Genomic DNA, 16,749 nt, shown 5'->3' with positions numbered 1-16,749 from the left:
ATATTTTTATTTGGAAACAGGGTCTCGTAAGCCAGTGAGGCTGGCTTAGAACCTGTGCAATCCTCCTGTCTCCGCCTCCCAAGTGCGGGGATTACAAGCGTGCACCACCACGCCCGGCTGCACCAATAATTTTTACATGTATAGTTTTTAAAAGGTATCATAGGTAATGCTATAATGTTTTCTACCTATAGCTTTAATTTTTCAAAGCTAGGGAGAAAACGTGTCACATGAGAAACTCCAAATGAAGGAGAAACAATAGGTGAGCAAATAAGGCCACCTAACTGAGGAGAATGGGAGGGAGGAAGATGGAAATTTACTAATGTAGATGATGTACATTCGGAGACATATCAAAGTCAACCCTAAGCCACACATAAGCAGGAGGGGAGGGGAAGGGAATTGAGTAGAATTCAGGAAGGGCTAAATATGTGCATGTGTGCCTCTACCATCCTGTACCTCATTAAGATGTATGACTACAATGCACCAGTGAAAAATAAATAAATAAATAAATAAATAAAATAAACAAACAAACATGAATCCTCAAATATAGAAAAATAATAGCCCATCAATATTCTACACATTAGAACATGAAAATATCTTTCAATCCTTTTACTGATTATGCATTATGCCATGGTATGAATGCACTGCAGTTAAACTATCTACTCTTTAGTAGGCATTTAAATCCTTGACAAATAGCACTGCACTTTAAAAATAAGCATCAATAATCAGTACTTGGGAGTACAATAGTACTTGGAAGGTTATATGTTTGAGGCCAGTGCGCAAAAAACTTAGTGAGATCCTGTTTCAAAAAAAAAAAAAAAGCTAGGTGTGGCAGCGTGTGCTTGTAATCCTAGTACTTGGGAGGCTGAGACTGGAGAATGGTAGTTTCGAAGACAGCCTAAGCAATTTAGTGAGGCTCTCAGCAACCTAGTGAGACCTTGTTTCCAAGTAAGAAATAAAAATAGTCAGTCTGGGGGTATATCTCAGAGATAGAATGCATCTGGATTCAATTCCCAGTAACACACACACACACACACACACACACACACACACACACACACACACAAGCACATCAAACAGCAAAAAAATAAAAATAAAATAGAGCAATGGGGGTGAATCTCAGAGGTAGAACACCCCTGAGTTCAATCTTCAGAACCACAAAAATAAAATTAAATAGGCATCTGTTACTGTGATAATTGATTGTCATGGAACAAATTAAATCACCAGTATGTAAAAGGTGAAGCCACTTCAAATTTCTATTTTAAAAATGTTGTTTAAGTTCTTACAAATATTTGTTCATAGATGATACCAGTGATAGCAAAAAAGAGGGGGAGCAATCTTGTAGATTCTTTAAGTAAGAATGAAGATTAAGGCACTTTTGCTGGCAAGAAACTTAGCAAGACATATCATGAATTTTAAAATGTTTACCTTTTTAACCCATTGATTCCATTCTTATTCATTCCAAAGTAATAATCAATGCTGTAAATCAATAATTTATAGATTTGGATATTGAATAGTCTTATTTATAATAGAAAAACATGGCAAATATTGTACAACGGTAATTAAAATAATTATGGCACACGAATGTGGCTGAATTGAAGTTCACAGCTGATACAATCAAATTTTCAAAGAAGATTTAATTTCATAAAAATTTTTACAGTATAATGTCAAATGATAAAACCTAACATGAATTATCATCTCATAAGATATATTCTTTATGCTTGTATATTTTAATCTTTTAAAGCAAATGTACTTTGAACATAAAGAGTAAATATTACTGTGGCAATTTGTGTTGAAAGAGGCAATGGGTATTTATGAGAGGAGAAACTTTAGCTCCCTCCTGCCAACATAACTCACAGATATTTGTAAGTGGTGTCTTAAAACGGAGCAGAAGCATTCCACCTCAGTGCCTCTGCTGGCGATAAGCTCATGGGGAAGGGATGTCTCATTCCAGATAAGAAGATATGGGCCCATTAGAAAGTTGTAGCATGTAGGTGATACTTTCTGAGTTTGGGGTTTTTTTTGTGTTTCTCAAACATGAAGGACTTCCTTCTCTCATGTCCTGTTAGTATTCTTCTCATGCCAGACAGACACAGGAAAAAGCCCCAATTCACCAATATAAAGAAGTTATTAGAGATTTCTGCTGTAGGTTTAAGAATATTTTAAAAATTTTCTGGCCGGGCGTGGTGGCCCAGGCTTGTAATCCCCGCGCTTGGGAGGCGGAGACAGGAGGATTGCACAGGTTTGAAGCCAGCCTTGCTAGTTTAAGAGACCCTGTTTCCAAATAAAAATATAAAAAATAGGTCTGGGAGTGTAGCCCAGAGGTAGAAGGGCTTCCAGGAAGCCCAGTACCACCACACACAAACACACAAAAAAATTTGTTTAAATTCCAAGGTTTTGATACTTAAAAAAACAAATATGAAAGGAACTTAGCTAGGCTCTTAGTCCACTTACCCTGTTACCAGAAAAGGGGTGCTGTGGATGTAGCTTGAAAATATAATGCCCGTTGGTTAAGCCCCCAGTACTCCCCAAAGCGTGCCCCACCTGTTTTTTATGCAGTGCTAAAGAGGATCAAACCCAGGGCATGTATATGCTAAACATGTGCTGAGCCATCAAGCTAAGCTCCCAGACCCCATTTATTTGAAGCTGTCTCATAGCCATCGCTGCATTTATCTAATGCATGCTCTTGCTCCCTCTCAGTGTCCATTTCTTTCTCTTCCTTTCTTCTTTTTCATCCTTTTGTTATGATAATACCAGTTAACAAGGCTCATGTGATTGTGGTGGCCTCATTACTCTCCACCTCCACAGAATCATAGCCAGCCCCACAGCTGTGTGAACAAAAATTACAATGACAATAAAGTCTCCATTGATTTCCTCCTCTCTGGAGAAGCAATCCTGTCCTGTCCTAAAGCTGAGGTTCTCAACGCTATTCAATGCAGAGATACATACAGGATGTCACCAGTATAAGGTCTGTGCTCAGACGCTGCTCTAACAATATAATTTTCTGGAATATTCCCACTATGTCACTACAGGTCTTAGGAAGGGAGTTGGGAAGCACCTTGTCCGGCCAGGTCCTGTAGCCCAATGATGACTCTCTTGCTGTATATCATCTGTCCATGGCCAACTCCAGATCCCAGGAGGATGAAACACACAGTTCTCTTGCCAAGTGCTTGGTAGTGCAATCTAAGCAAAGGACTGTGAAAAGCTTGATAACAATACCCATCCCATTCATTTCATCTCAGTTAATTAGGAATCATCCAGCAGGCTGGCAGTGCCTAGGCTGAAATTTACCTTTGCTTTGAAAAGGCTTTCTTCCTACACAGTGAAAATTAATTGGGTAAACAGAATGTTAGGTGAATGATGGGGGGGGGGCTGAAAGGAGAAAGAAGCATCTAATTGCTCTCATGATAAAAACAGCCTTTTACAAACAAGTAGGAGTAAATTTAGAGCAGCAGATAGTGGTAAAGAATGGCTGTTTAGAGCCCTGAGTCCTCGCCCTGGCTGTTCCTAACAATGATGTCACTTAAACACACCACTTTCCCTCCCTGGGGGAGGTTGATTTCTCCATGGAAACAGAAGTTGTTCTTCATGGCCTTTTATAATATAATACAATGATAACAATTGATGCACTCAACTTAAAATAAACTCACCTTTATTAAGCCAGGCAACACACCCTGATACTGTAGCAAGAAGTCCTGTTTCCCAGTAGATCCTTTGGATATGATTGCCATAATCCCAGGACAGCCCTTTCCTGCTCCAATCTGTTTCCTTGCTTTAACAAGAATCTTTCCAAAAGTCAGTCCTGACCTTGTGTCTTTCCTTTGGGAAGCTCTTGGGCCAATATATATATATATATATACCCCAAGCTCCTTAAGGGCATCCCCAGTGTCTCCTGCCTTGGCTCTGCTCAGCATTTACTTTGGTTCCCACCATGCTGGGCCATGTGCGATTCTCATAATGCTAGCTACATCTCAAATTCAGTGTGTTTGTGGATTCTGTTCCCGTATTTTGCCTGGGAGCTGCCAGCAATCCTCCAAATCTCACCTCAAACATCTGTACCTCCTGGCTCAAGCTCCCTTCATATACCTGGTGACTCCTTCCTTCATCCAGAATTTTCCTTCATTACAATAATGAATACATTTGTCTCCTTTGATTGACAGTAGGCTCCTTATGGACAAGGATTTTGTCTTTTTATCTTTCTGTCCCTGAAGATGAGCATGAAAATATAAAAGGGTCTACCACGTAGATGAGTGAGAATAGCATTTGAAAGTAGTGAGGAGGCAATTTTATAGCTATTTTATAAGTTTGAAATTTCTTTATTTGAATTTAGCTTTTCTCTACATTTTGAAATAGTGAAGTGCTGACATTTTTAAGGATTCTTTAAGAAGCATTAGCCAAGAAAATTCTGTTTTGGAAATTGCATTACAATTAAGAAAGGGTTTAAAGAAAAGTCAGCTGAAAATGTCATAGGCAATTCTAGGGAAAAAAATACTTTTATTGGTCCATGATAGTAGAGGCTGGTATTTTTTTGGAAGTCTATTAAGCAGAACCATGGCCGTATTTCTGCATGCCCATTATGAACTGTAACTGATGGTTTTAAAAATGAGTGGGCTTCCTCAGAGTCTATATATTTTTAACTTAAGAAGTTCAGGCTAAAGGCCATTTGCTGAGGTTACTGAAAAGGGAATTCATGCATTGAGTAAGAGTATTTTCAACTGTAACTTTTTAAAAAAAATTCTGTAAAGTTCCAGATTTATAGACCAGAATTAGGCCTAGGAAGGTCTTCATCTTTATTAAATCAATTCAAGTTTTCTCAGTCTCAGCACTATTGATGTTTTGGACTGAATCATTGTGGAAAGGGCCTGTCTGTACATTCTGAAATGGTTAGTATCACCCCAGGTCTCTCTCCACTAGATGCCAGTAAAACCCCCATCCTCAGTGTGACAAAGATCACAAATGTCCCTTGGAAGACATCAACAAATACCCCTGGGAGGCAAAATTGCTCTACTGAGAACCGGTGAATTAAAGGAAAGAACTAAGAACTAGTATACGAGGAGAGCTTAAAGGCTATATTAAGCTCATGCTTAAATTTTTATTTTTCATTTTGATGTTAAAATTAGTTAGGCTTAATAAATGTGTATTGCTAATCTGCTGATGAGTCAGTAAATAAGACACTGAGGTAGACAGTGGTTCTGGAATTCTGCAGAGCTGAAGAAACCTATTATCACTTTAAAAATATATAATAAACTAATAGACATCTTGGAACAGGCAAGTAATGTGAGTAGAGCTGATGTAGCATACTGGTAAAGAGTTCCAGCATAAAGAATAGGATTTTGAGTTATGACCACAGAGTTTAGAATGGAGGGCCTGGGCTTCAAATACTAGCATCTGTATACTTTAGCTATTTAATTGGAGAAGGGAGCCAAGTTACTTTAATGGGTTCATGACTCAGTGTTCTTGTCTGTAGAATGGAAATGACAATAATAGTTTACCTCATAGGATTCCAGTGAGGATTAGAAGAATTAATAGATGTAAAGTGCTTGGAATGATGTCTGCTGCATAAAAGTGCTACTGACATATTTGATTGGATCAAAAACACTGTTGACTGAGAAATGTATCCTAAATTATGACTCACTAAACTAAACTGCTAATCATTGTAATAATCTCTATTAACTACAAGATTCATCCTGATTTGAGAGGTGGAAAAATATGAAAAAAGTGTCTTTTAATTTAATACAAATGTTCTGTATTATCATGGCTTTGTAGTCAGATTCTGCACTTGAAATTGTGTCGTGTTTCTTTCCAGTTGGTTTCACCTTACATAAATTAACTTTGCTGAGTGTTACGGTTTGGATTTGCAATGTCCGCCAATAGTTCATTTTGAAAGCGTGGCTCCCAATGCAGCAAGGTTCAGAGGAATAGAGGAATTTTTAGGAAATGATTGGATCGTGAGGGCTATAAGCCATCCACTGATTTTTCTATTTGATAGATTAATTACTTGAATTGACTTCTGGATGGGAACCATAGACAGCCAGGGTGTGGCTGGAAGAAGTAGGGGACTCTCATCCCTGGCTTCTTCCTCTCTCTCTGCTCAATGGCTGCCATATGCTGAGCTGCTTTTCTCTACCACACTTTTTGCTATGATGTTACTGCCTTAAAACTGATCAACCATGGACTGAATCTTCTGAAATCATGAACCAAAAATAAATCTTTCCTCCTTTAGGTTGTCCTTGTCAGGTATTTTGGTCATAGCAACAAAAAGCTGACTAATACACAAAACTCATTTTCTTATCTGTAAAATGATAGTATCAATATCATTCACAGGTTTATAGCAGTTATAGAAAGAGGTCATATGTGTGTGTGTGATATCACATATCACATATATATCTTCAAAATAAAATTTTTATCTTTCCTTTAAAGTATGCTTTCATTAAGCATTCTCTTACATTTCACCTCAAAGCTCTCTATCTCTCTCTCTCCCTCCCTTCCCTGTTCCTATATCATAGCATTTGACTAAAGTTAAAATATATTAGATGTGAAATTTTATCATGTGAAGGTGCTTAATAGGAGATGCCATTAGACAAGAGCATGACATCATCCAGGAAAGCCTGGGTGTCCTCTTTCAGTTCTAACCAATAAGATTGATTTCTCTTTCTTCTCCCTATTATTTGCATTCTTAGTATGTGTGCAACTCTAAGTATGTGGTATCTGAACTATAAGACATATACCAATCATAGTCTGCCAAGTGCTTGTTAGATAACAGGGCACAGGTGAGTGAAGGAGGAGATGAGTGTTTGTATTGCTCCTTCTACATGTTGGAACAGTGCACATTATTCATTTTCAACAATAACACTTTGAGTTACCTCTAAAAACAAGACAAGGATGTCCATAATCTCTACTTCTTTTCAATATAGTACTTGAGACTGTAGCAAGAGAAATAAGGCAAGAATAAGGAGTACAAATAGGAAAAGAAGAACTTAAACTATCTCTATTTTCAAATGGCATGATGCTATACTTAGAAGACCAAACAAATGCAACCAAAAAGCTTATAGAACTGATCAACAAATTCAGCAAAGTGAATACAAACTCAATCTTAAAAAATCAGAAGCTTTCCTGTATGCCAACCATAAATTCACTGAAAAAGAAATTTAGAAAACACTTCCACTCACATTATCCCACAAAAATTTTTTAGGAATTATCCTAACCAAGGAGGTAAAAGATATCTACAAAGAAAACTATAAAACACTTTGAGGAAACTCTACTTCTCATTTTCAGATGATGTGGTGGAGACTCAAGGAGATTACAAAATTTTATTTGAGGCTATATACTTAGAAAGAGGCAGAGGTGGATTTTTATCCAAATTTTTTCTGGTAGCTAAAGCCATACATTCTCTCTTTCATAGCATGGTAAATATTTACCTAAGGATAGATGACAGTAGTTATATAGGGAACAGAAGAGAGGGAGAGAGAAAGAGTACTTTGATTTGAAGTGTCAGAGAATGCATCATGATTGGACACTTTAAAGGAAAGATAAGATTTAATTTGACAGAGGGAGAGTCTTATCTTTCTCAAGCTTTCCAGATAGAAAGTGTTTTGAATAAAAACCAAGATAAACATGGCATATAAAGGAATAGCAGGGAGGTAAGCTAACTAGAGTCTGTGAGTTTTATGAGTCTAAGAAGCCTGTGTCTTACGTTTCCTACACTCTAGACCTAAAGCAGTGCTTTGAACCAAGTGGCTAGAGCTCAGTAGTGATAGATTAGGAAATTACTATTGAATTGACAGTGGGGAATAAAAATGAAGATATGGTTTAGGATCCCAAAATGTCAAGTGGATCTAGCCTATTGATACTGAGAAGTAAATAATTATTATATGTTTTTGCACTGGAGAACAGTAATTACCATCTTATTATTATTATTTTTTTTGTGGGTCTGGGGATGGAATCCAGGGGCATTCGACCTCCGAGCTACACCCCCTGCTCTATTTTTTATTCTTTATTTTGAAACCGGGTCTCACTGAGTTGCAGAGGGCCTCACTAAGTAGCTGGGACTGTCCTTGAACCGCGATCCTCCGGTCTCAGCCTCCAGAATGCTGGGATTACAAGCGTGCGCCACCATGCCTGGCTGTGACCATTTTACTTAATACATAATACTTCACTTACTCTTTATAGAGAACCAATGAGCTAGATGCCATTATAGTCCCCATTTTTCAGATGGGGCACTAAGGCATAGGGAAGTTAGAAAATGTGTCCAAGTTTACACAACTGGTAGGTGACAGAACTGAGGTTTGGCAATAGGAAGTAACCCTGATTCTGTGTTCATACCATTAGCTGAATGCCCCACTGTCTGTCAGTGAGAATGGCTTATTTAAATGTCTTTTTACTAGGGGTCCACTTTTCAGGTCTCCTTTGTAGCCTATTAATCTATAAATCAGTGGGGTTAATGAGAACTTATGTAAAGACTTGGAGTTAAAAGTGAAAGAACTTGTAATTCCTGTCTTCATGAGTTGCCATCCTCCAGCCCCTCCATGAATTCTTCTCTTTATGCCTGACATATACAAGGAGGGTATAAAAGCAACACTGTCTTGTTAAGCACATTGGCACATTAGTCAGCTCATTAGTGACCATAGAGATTACCTAAAACATGAGAAAGCACCCAGAAATATCAAATTTATTATCATCTTTATGGTGGTATTTAAATATTCCTACATTTCCAGGTCCAAATGGGAACTGAATTCTGAGGCCACACATCTTGAATGTGTAAAAACTAAGCACTAAATTTTCATCTACATAAAAGGATTCTCTCAGAAAGCCCAGGGCTCCCTGAGGATATATGGCTTGTGGTAAAGAGCTGTGGCTGGCACACAGCAGGTGTTTCATGATACTTATGTGCTCAGAGAGTGAGTAGTGTCAAGAGTGAGTAGGGATTTAGATGTAGAAGATGTAGACAGAGGAGCATGGCAGAAGTTTCGTTTTTACTGATATGTAATGAAAAGGAAATAGTCTTCATTTCTAATCTTTGAAATGTTTGAAAAATTCCATGCTTAACACAAAGAAAAGAGGCACAGTGCAAAAATAGGGAGTTATAGTGTGAGGGAGCAGATTCTGTTGTTTCATTTTTAGCTGGTAAAACCAAGCAACCAGAAGGGACCATCAAATATAATAGTACAGAGGATGAAATCTCAGCTCCCCTGCTCATTAGCTATGAGGTACAAGCACAACCTCTCATAATGAGGTTGTAAAAATTCAACAACTAATATATTGTGTCTGGCACATGTGAGGTGATTCTAAATGGTAATTTTAGGTTCCTCTTAAATTATAATCCATTTAGTAACTCAGTCATTCACTCAATACAGAGACTCCACAGAGAGGCCAATATGCTGTATGAAAAAGTGGGCAGAGGGCAGATCATTGTGGTCTTCGATGAACAGGCTTTTCTGTAGAAAGGAAGATTGGAACAATCAAAGGCTTTTTCTGAAGGGAATGATTTTACAAGTTGTTTATACAATAATTACTATTATCTTCCTACCTCCCCTCTTCTCTTTTAATCCCCTGTGTCTTCTTACATTTTATAGCATTCTGTAATTTTTGTTAAGCTTTGTTTCTCATTAGTCAATCCAGAAAGCAACATATGGGTATATGTATTATTATCACCTGCATTTTACCAAGTAGGACACAGAGACTCACATACTTTGCCCAAGATTATGCAGTTATTAAGAGGAAGAATTAATATTTGAAGTCAAATCATACTATTTCAATCTTACCATGTTTCTTCCACACTCCACTGCTATGATAAAAAAATAAAAACCAGGATGGAACCTGTGTGTCATATACTCATCAGGAAAAAATACAGAATGGCTCTAAATACTTTGGTTCCAGGCCATAAAAATAACCATTAGACCTGGAATAATCTTATTTTTGAGTTTTGTTTCAGTACTATTTATTTAGTGATGGTTCTCTAAGTGTCTTCCTGATGGCTATAATTTGATTTACAAACCCATTGAGAAAAGAAGTAATTTTAAACTGTTATTATTTCATAAAATAGCACTGTTTTACTGTGCCCAATTTTGCTCCCGGCCTAATGCTTTTAAAAATGTGTACTTTCTGGAGCCATATCTTTTGCAGTTATTGTTCCGTTCAGTTTAGCATCACTACTGACTCCTACTTTAGCTTAGCATTGCTACTAAATTCTGGTTACTTTTTCACAGGGTTCATGGCACAAAATGGGTTGCATCTTGGTAGCTACATTCATAGGTTTCAGTTTTTCGCCTATGCATAAAACCTTCAGGAATTGTTAGGTCTGGTCTCCTTATTTTACAGATGGAGACACTGAAGCCCAGACAGGGAGGGTGTAATAACTGAGTCTGAAGTGCAGCAGTAGCTAGTGGAGGCCAGAATTTGACTTAAGTGACCTGTCTCTCAGTGTTCTTTGCTACTCTGAGTGTGGCTTAGGGCCAGTTGCTCCAAAGGAAATGTGTGTGTGTGTGTGTGTGTGTGTGTGAGAGAGAGAGAGAGAGAGAGAGAGAGAGAGAGAGAGAGAGAGAGAGAGAGAAGGGGAGGGGAGGGAAGAGAAGAGAAGAGAAGAGAAGAGAAGAGAAGAGAAGAGAAGAGAAGAGAAGAGAAGAGAAGAGAGAAGAGAAAAGTGAGTAATTTGGGATCCCCACTCCAGACTTTCTGAATCAGAATCTGAATTATAGCCAGGCACAATGGCGCATGCATGTGATCCCAATACTTGGAAGGTTGAGATAGAATCAGAGGTTGAGGACAGCCTCAGTAATTTAGCAAGGCCCTTAGCAACTTAGCAAGACCTTATTTCAAAATAAAAAGGTCTAGGGCTGTAGCTAGAGGTAGAAACACCTTGAGTTAATTCCCTAGTATCATACACAAAAAATCTGAATTGTAGCAAGATACCGATGTAATCTGTATGCACATTAAGAGTTAACAAGAACTGCTATGTATGACATTGAGATTTTGCTTGTGTGGACATTTGAAAGTGTGTGTGTGCTTTAGGGTAAAGGCAAGAGGGTTGTCTGGTGTGGGAAAAAGAGGGGAGAAAGGAGATAAAGAAGAGGACTGAGAGTGGGAGAGGAAGGGAAAAAGAGAAAAACATGACTGTCTGATCCTCAGGAAGTATGGGTTGAAGGAATGAAAGGCCTATGTGATGTCCTTTCCACACTTTGCTAATGAATTGGCATCCAGGAGTGAGATCTAGGGAGGTATTCAGAGCATCTCTAAATAGGTGGCAGATAAATCATAGAGAGGACAAGACTGTGCTAAGGCAATAGGAAGAACACTAATATTTAGTGTTTTGACAGCTAAAAGAGCCATTAAGGAAAGGCCAGTAGTCAGCCTGAAGACCTTGGGATCACAGAAGCTAGGCAGCGCTCTGTGTATTTTAGTTAACATTGTCAGATAACAGGAGGATTAGAGGCTGAAAAATTGAACCTTCACCTGAGTGACTGTGTCATATGCTAACTTCAGGCCATTCTTGTCATGGTGGTGGCAACTTCCACCAGCAAAAGCTTGTCTGCCACTCTCTGCTATTGTCTGCTCCCAGCCTCTGTCCTGCCTCCCAGTTTCTGACTCTTGATTCTTGACTTGCCTATTGGTTGCTGTGTACTCTACTATCCATCTGATCCTCTGTACATTCACTGTGTTAGACCACCAGTTCCTCCTACCTTGGAACTGCCGGGATTGATCTCCACTATGGAACTCCATTTCCCTCTACTCCCAGCACATAGTCCTGGAATTAAAATTATCCCAGCTGTTAAGTTCTCATCCAGAATAACTAGAGGCATCCAACTCTGTTTACAACATCTCAGTTTAATGTTATAGGAACATCTCTCTCTTAAATAGATTATGGTTTATAATAAGCCCCAGGGAGCAGATAGGCTCCCAGAGAGAAGTCAAGTTTTGCCCTTGGTGCTAATACTTAGCTGATGCATCAGGAGGGAAGTATTAAAAATTTAAGCCATTTGTTCCAGCATGATTGTAGGTATAGAATTTTTAATGTGTGTGTGTGTGTGTGTGTGTGTGTGTGTGTGTGTGTGTGTGTATTAGGGATCGGCACAATTCTGAAGGGAAATAGAAAACATTTTACAACTTTTTAAATGGCAGCTGATAGAAGTTAAGACTCCTACTTATTGCTTTTAAAAACTGCATTATTAAAAGTTATTGTAGAGTCTCCAGTTTCTGATTTTCTTATCTCTCTCCTTTTGTTTTAGGAGACAGTAGTAATTTCTTAATGTCAAAGACACTAGTAGAATTATGAAAATTCTGGAGAAGGAAAGATGTCCAGAATATGTGATAACAGCCAAACATAGCCAAATCCACTAGCATCAGTTCAAAGCAATTCTTTGTGCCAGGCACTCACTAGATTCCCTCCCATGTCATCAGTGGGTGTTGTTTTCACAATAACTCTATGGAGGAGGTGCTATCCTCATTTTGTAGATGATTCTCAGTGAAGTTCATTTGTTGCAAGAGGCAAGGTACAAATTCATTATGTATTTATTCCATATATAATGAGTCCATTTTAAAATGTGAAGAAGAATCAGTGGAACTAAGTATTATAAAGGAATATTTTTTTCTGTTTCCTTTGCAACATGTTACAAACAAGGGCCTATTATTTCTCACCAGGGATAAGGTAGTCCTAAATCTGTCATTCAAAGAAAGAGCTACAAGATGGTGCCTTGGAGCTAGGCGGCTCTAGGTGGTGACAAAGAAGGATTTCAGAGCTCTGGACCACCAGGGGCTGCTCTCAGCCCTGTGACTCTGTGGGCCCACCTATCCTGAAGCAGATATTTATTACACCTGGAATGATTACCTGTCTTGCTCGTCCTCTCTATACTCTCTATAGCTAGTCACCATATTAAATACATGACTAGGGAGCTGAGTTTAGCATTATTTCCCCCATATCACACAGCTAATTAATGGGCCTCTAGTCTTTAGTTTGCTTTGACCATTTTCTTTTCACTATCTTGACATGCATACCTGCTGGAATAAATTGTTGGAGATTGTACATTCTGTGGGAATCTAAACTCTTCACTCGTGAGCTTGTGATTTTGTTGTATAAAAGGAGCCCTGAAAAACACATCAGGGCTGCACTCAGGACTAAGCACCTTGTAGTGTAGTCTCCAGCAGGCTAATAAAGACTTTTTATTTTTATTTATTAATTTTTTAATGTTATTTTTATTGATTCATTATAGTCATGCATCTTAATAGAGTACAAGATGGTAGAGGCATATATGGACACATCACTCATTTAGCCCTTGTTTGGCTTAGTGATTGACTTTGATATGTTTGTGAATGTATATCATGTGCATTAGGGAATTTCCCTATTTGGCTTAAATTAAGTCTAAGTGATCTTCTCTGGTGATCACTCTATAACAATATGAGATAGTTTCTTGAACATTCCTTGCAAAACCAAAATTGTTCTATAAAGGTATATCTAGTTGCAAGTAGGTAAGTATTGTCCTACAGCAAAGGAAAGGAAAGGCTATTTCATTGCTAATTTCCTTTCTTCCTTCCTTTTTTTCCTTGTATTGGGGATTGGACTCAGAGGCATTCTACCTGAGTTACACCCCTATTTTATTTTGAAACAGGGTCTCACTAAGTTGTCAAATCTCATCTCACATCTGTGATGCTCCTGTCTCAGCCTCTCAAGTCCTGGGGATTACAAGACTGGGTCACCACATCTGGATCTGGCTATTTCTATTATTATTATTATTATTATTGTTATTGTTGTTGTTATTATTATTATTATTATTATTATTATTATTATTAGTGGTACTGGGACTCCTGGAAACCCTTCTACCTCTGGGCTACACTCCCAGATCTATTTTTATATTTTATTTGGAAACAGGGTCTCTTAAGCCAGCAAGACTGGCTCTGAACTAGCGCAATCTTCCTGTCTGGGCCTCCCAAGTGTGGGGATTACAAGCGTGCGCCACCATGCCCGGCTGGCTATTTTTTTTAATATAAAATTATATCTACTGGTAAATACATGATAGATCATTTTAAACATTTTCTCTGAAATTATTCTACATTTCCCTCAAGTTCTGTCCACTATGGTCTTAACAGAATTCTTTGTAAAATGTTCGGAGACTGATTGTCTGATTTGCATCACATTTCTATTTTGGTGTGGCATAATTTGTCTTTCTGCAGTCCTACATCTTTCTTTATTTCATTCAAATTTGTCAACTACTAAAAATAAATCTGCCTGGGCTGGAGTTGTAGCTCAGTGGTACAGCGCTTGCCTAGAATGTGAGAAGTGCTGGGTTTGAGACTCGCACAAGAGCGAACAAACAAACAAACGATAATCTACCTGCTATTGCCCCTTCAACACCTACCAGGAAACACTGAAAGAACCTCCTAGAACAAACATTAGACAAGCTAAGAGGACAATGCACTTCCTTTTTTAGATGTCTAGCTACCTCCAGGAGGTTAATTAGAAGTTGATAATGTGGGTAATAAAGAACCATAGAAATAGAAGATAGAGGCACCAAACTACAGGTTAGGTAGCTCTTAGTTATGAGCTTGAGAAGTCTACTTACAATGGAGCTCTAAAAAGTTACCTTAGAAGAAAGCCCATGGTCATAGGATAGGATGGAAATCCCTGGACCAGTAAAAGTGAGACATTTCCATTGCATTGGGTAACAAATATGAAAACTTCAGGAAGCTACAAAGAGGATTTAGTTGTGATTCTAGAATGATGAGGAAGAACTTACTGATGAAGGAGGATTTATAACTTGAGCTGATTCTATAAGCCAGCTCTAAAATATTAATTACTGATCTATACTCATCCCTAAGTTGTTGCCTATGTCTGTGCATAGATGTTTGGACGTTAGACAGGGTGTAAAGTTGTTGATACTGGCCATAAAAGTATGGGAGGCCATCTATTCAAGTCAGCTTTGCAGTTGTAGTGAGAAAGCCAAAACAATTGAAAAATATTTCTCCCTTATTTTGCTTCCTTTGCTCATTTCCTGACTGGCAGAGAGAGGGACAGATGTGTGACAATAAATTATACCAGCTCTGGCAACTACTAGAGAGGATGCATGGCTTCTGACAGAGTATTTGTACTGTCTATTGTGCCTGTGTTATATAGAAGGGGGGTTATATAACATGTCTGCTGTCTTAGACAATGGAACTTGGGGTTGTGTAGCATGCCATGACGTGTAGTTGATTTTAAACATTCTAATATAAGATATTTCCAGTCAAGCTTCAGTTGAGGATGTTTGTTAATTAATTTCTAAAGGTCATAACTTTGATTATTAGGCTCCAAAATGGGCAGAAGAAGGGCTCAGTTTCCAAAGCTCAAACACCAGCCTTCGGCTAGTGATAGCTGCAGTGTCAACCAAGCATCATGTCTCCTTCGGGAATAATGGTACTAACAATAATAACAATAGTCTCATCTCTTAACTGTGTAATTATAAGCTGCTTCTTATTGAATTTCTCTCCTACCATAAGATTTAAAAATTTAAAGAAATGATGTCTCAGCTCTGCAGTCATGCTTTTTCATTCCTGGGGCCTCCACAACTGCCATTCTTTTTTTCCTCTCCTTCTCCCCTTCCTCCTACTCCTCCTTCTCTTTTTCCTCCTCCTCCTCTTCTTCTACCTCTCCCTCCTTGCCCTCATACCACTCCCCTTCCTCTTCCTCTCCCTCCTCCTCCTCCTCCTCCTCCTCCTCCTCCTCCTCCTCCATCTTTCTTCCTTTTTTAGTACTTGAAATTGAGCCCAGTGATGTTCTATATCTGAGCTATATACCTCAAGCCTTTTGGTACTGGAGATTGAACCCAGGGACATTCTACCTCTGAGCTACACCCACATCCCCAACATTTTTTGTGGTATTAGGGATGGGACCCAGGGGCATTCTACCTTTGAGCTACACTCCCAGCTGTATTTTTCAGTCGTTATTTTTTGAGACAGAGTCTCACTGAGTTGCAAAAGGCCTCACTAAGTAGCTGAGATTGTCCATAAACTGTGATCCTTCGATCTCTGCCTCTCAAATGATAGGATTACAATTGTGCACCACCATGCCCGGCCTCACATCCTCTTTTTTAATTTTTAATTTTTTATATTTTTGTTAGCACATTTGTAACCATACATCATACTGAGGTTTAGTGCAATAGAAACATACATGTACATGTAAGTTGCTGATTATCTCACCAAGTTGTTGAGGCTGGCCTTGAATCTTTATTATTGTGCCTCAGTATCCCAAGTACTGGGATTATTGGCATATTCCATCTCACCTGGCTTATTTGCTTCATCTTGCAACTTTTTAGACCTTTGAAGTAGATTGTGGTTCTTTGTAGATGCCCAGAAATGTCAAATAATCTTTCTTTTCTTGAGAAATTCTCCACTTCCTGAAACCCAAATTCAGAAAATGGGCTTTCACATTTCCAAGGCTCCTTCAGTCAAATGCACTCTCACCAGTCTTGGAATCAGAAGCCAGAGCTTTTAAAACATGTCTGGGGTATGAAATCACTCTGATGAGGAATGACATCTTTGTCCAGCTTCTGGAGGTGACCGCCATTCAACTACTATGGCTAGTGGGTTGGTGGGAGTTCAGGGTGGTAGCAATGGTGCCTTCATTGGAACAGGTTTGCAATGTGTTTTGGGGTGCTATTCCTGGCTACATAGACCCCTAGAGAAATCCATGAGCTTTCTTCAGGCAAATATATTTTCTGCTTAAAATAGCCAAATTCTGTAGTTTCTGTTTTTTGTAACTAAGAACCTTATATGGTATGCTCAAAACCC

General features: G+C 38.5%; 1 pseudogene across 1 annotated transcript in view; it reads right to left on the bottom strand.

The window, feature by feature from the left end:
* The window catches only part of LOC308258537 (large ribosomal subunit protein eL42-like), a 28,523-nt pseudogene extending 11,998 nt beyond the window's left edge, over window positions 1-16,525 (bottom strand). Inside the window, exon 1 of the transcript in view lies at window positions 16,423-16,525. The product of the transcript in view is annotated as a large ribosomal subunit protein eL42-like (transcript). The remainder of the gene's footprint in view (window positions 1-16,422) is intronic.
* Between the last annotated feature and the right edge of the window lie 224 nt (window positions 16,526-16,749).

The sequence above is a fragment of the Muscardinus avellanarius genome (genome assembly GCF_963383645.1).
Source record: "Muscardinus avellanarius genome assembly, chromosome: 1".
Lineage (NCBI taxonomy): Eukaryota > Metazoa > Chordata > Mammalia > Rodentia > Gliridae > Muscardinus > Muscardinus avellanarius.
Note: the sequence above shows the minus strand (reverse complement) of the source record. Positions and strands in the feature narration are given on the sequence as shown.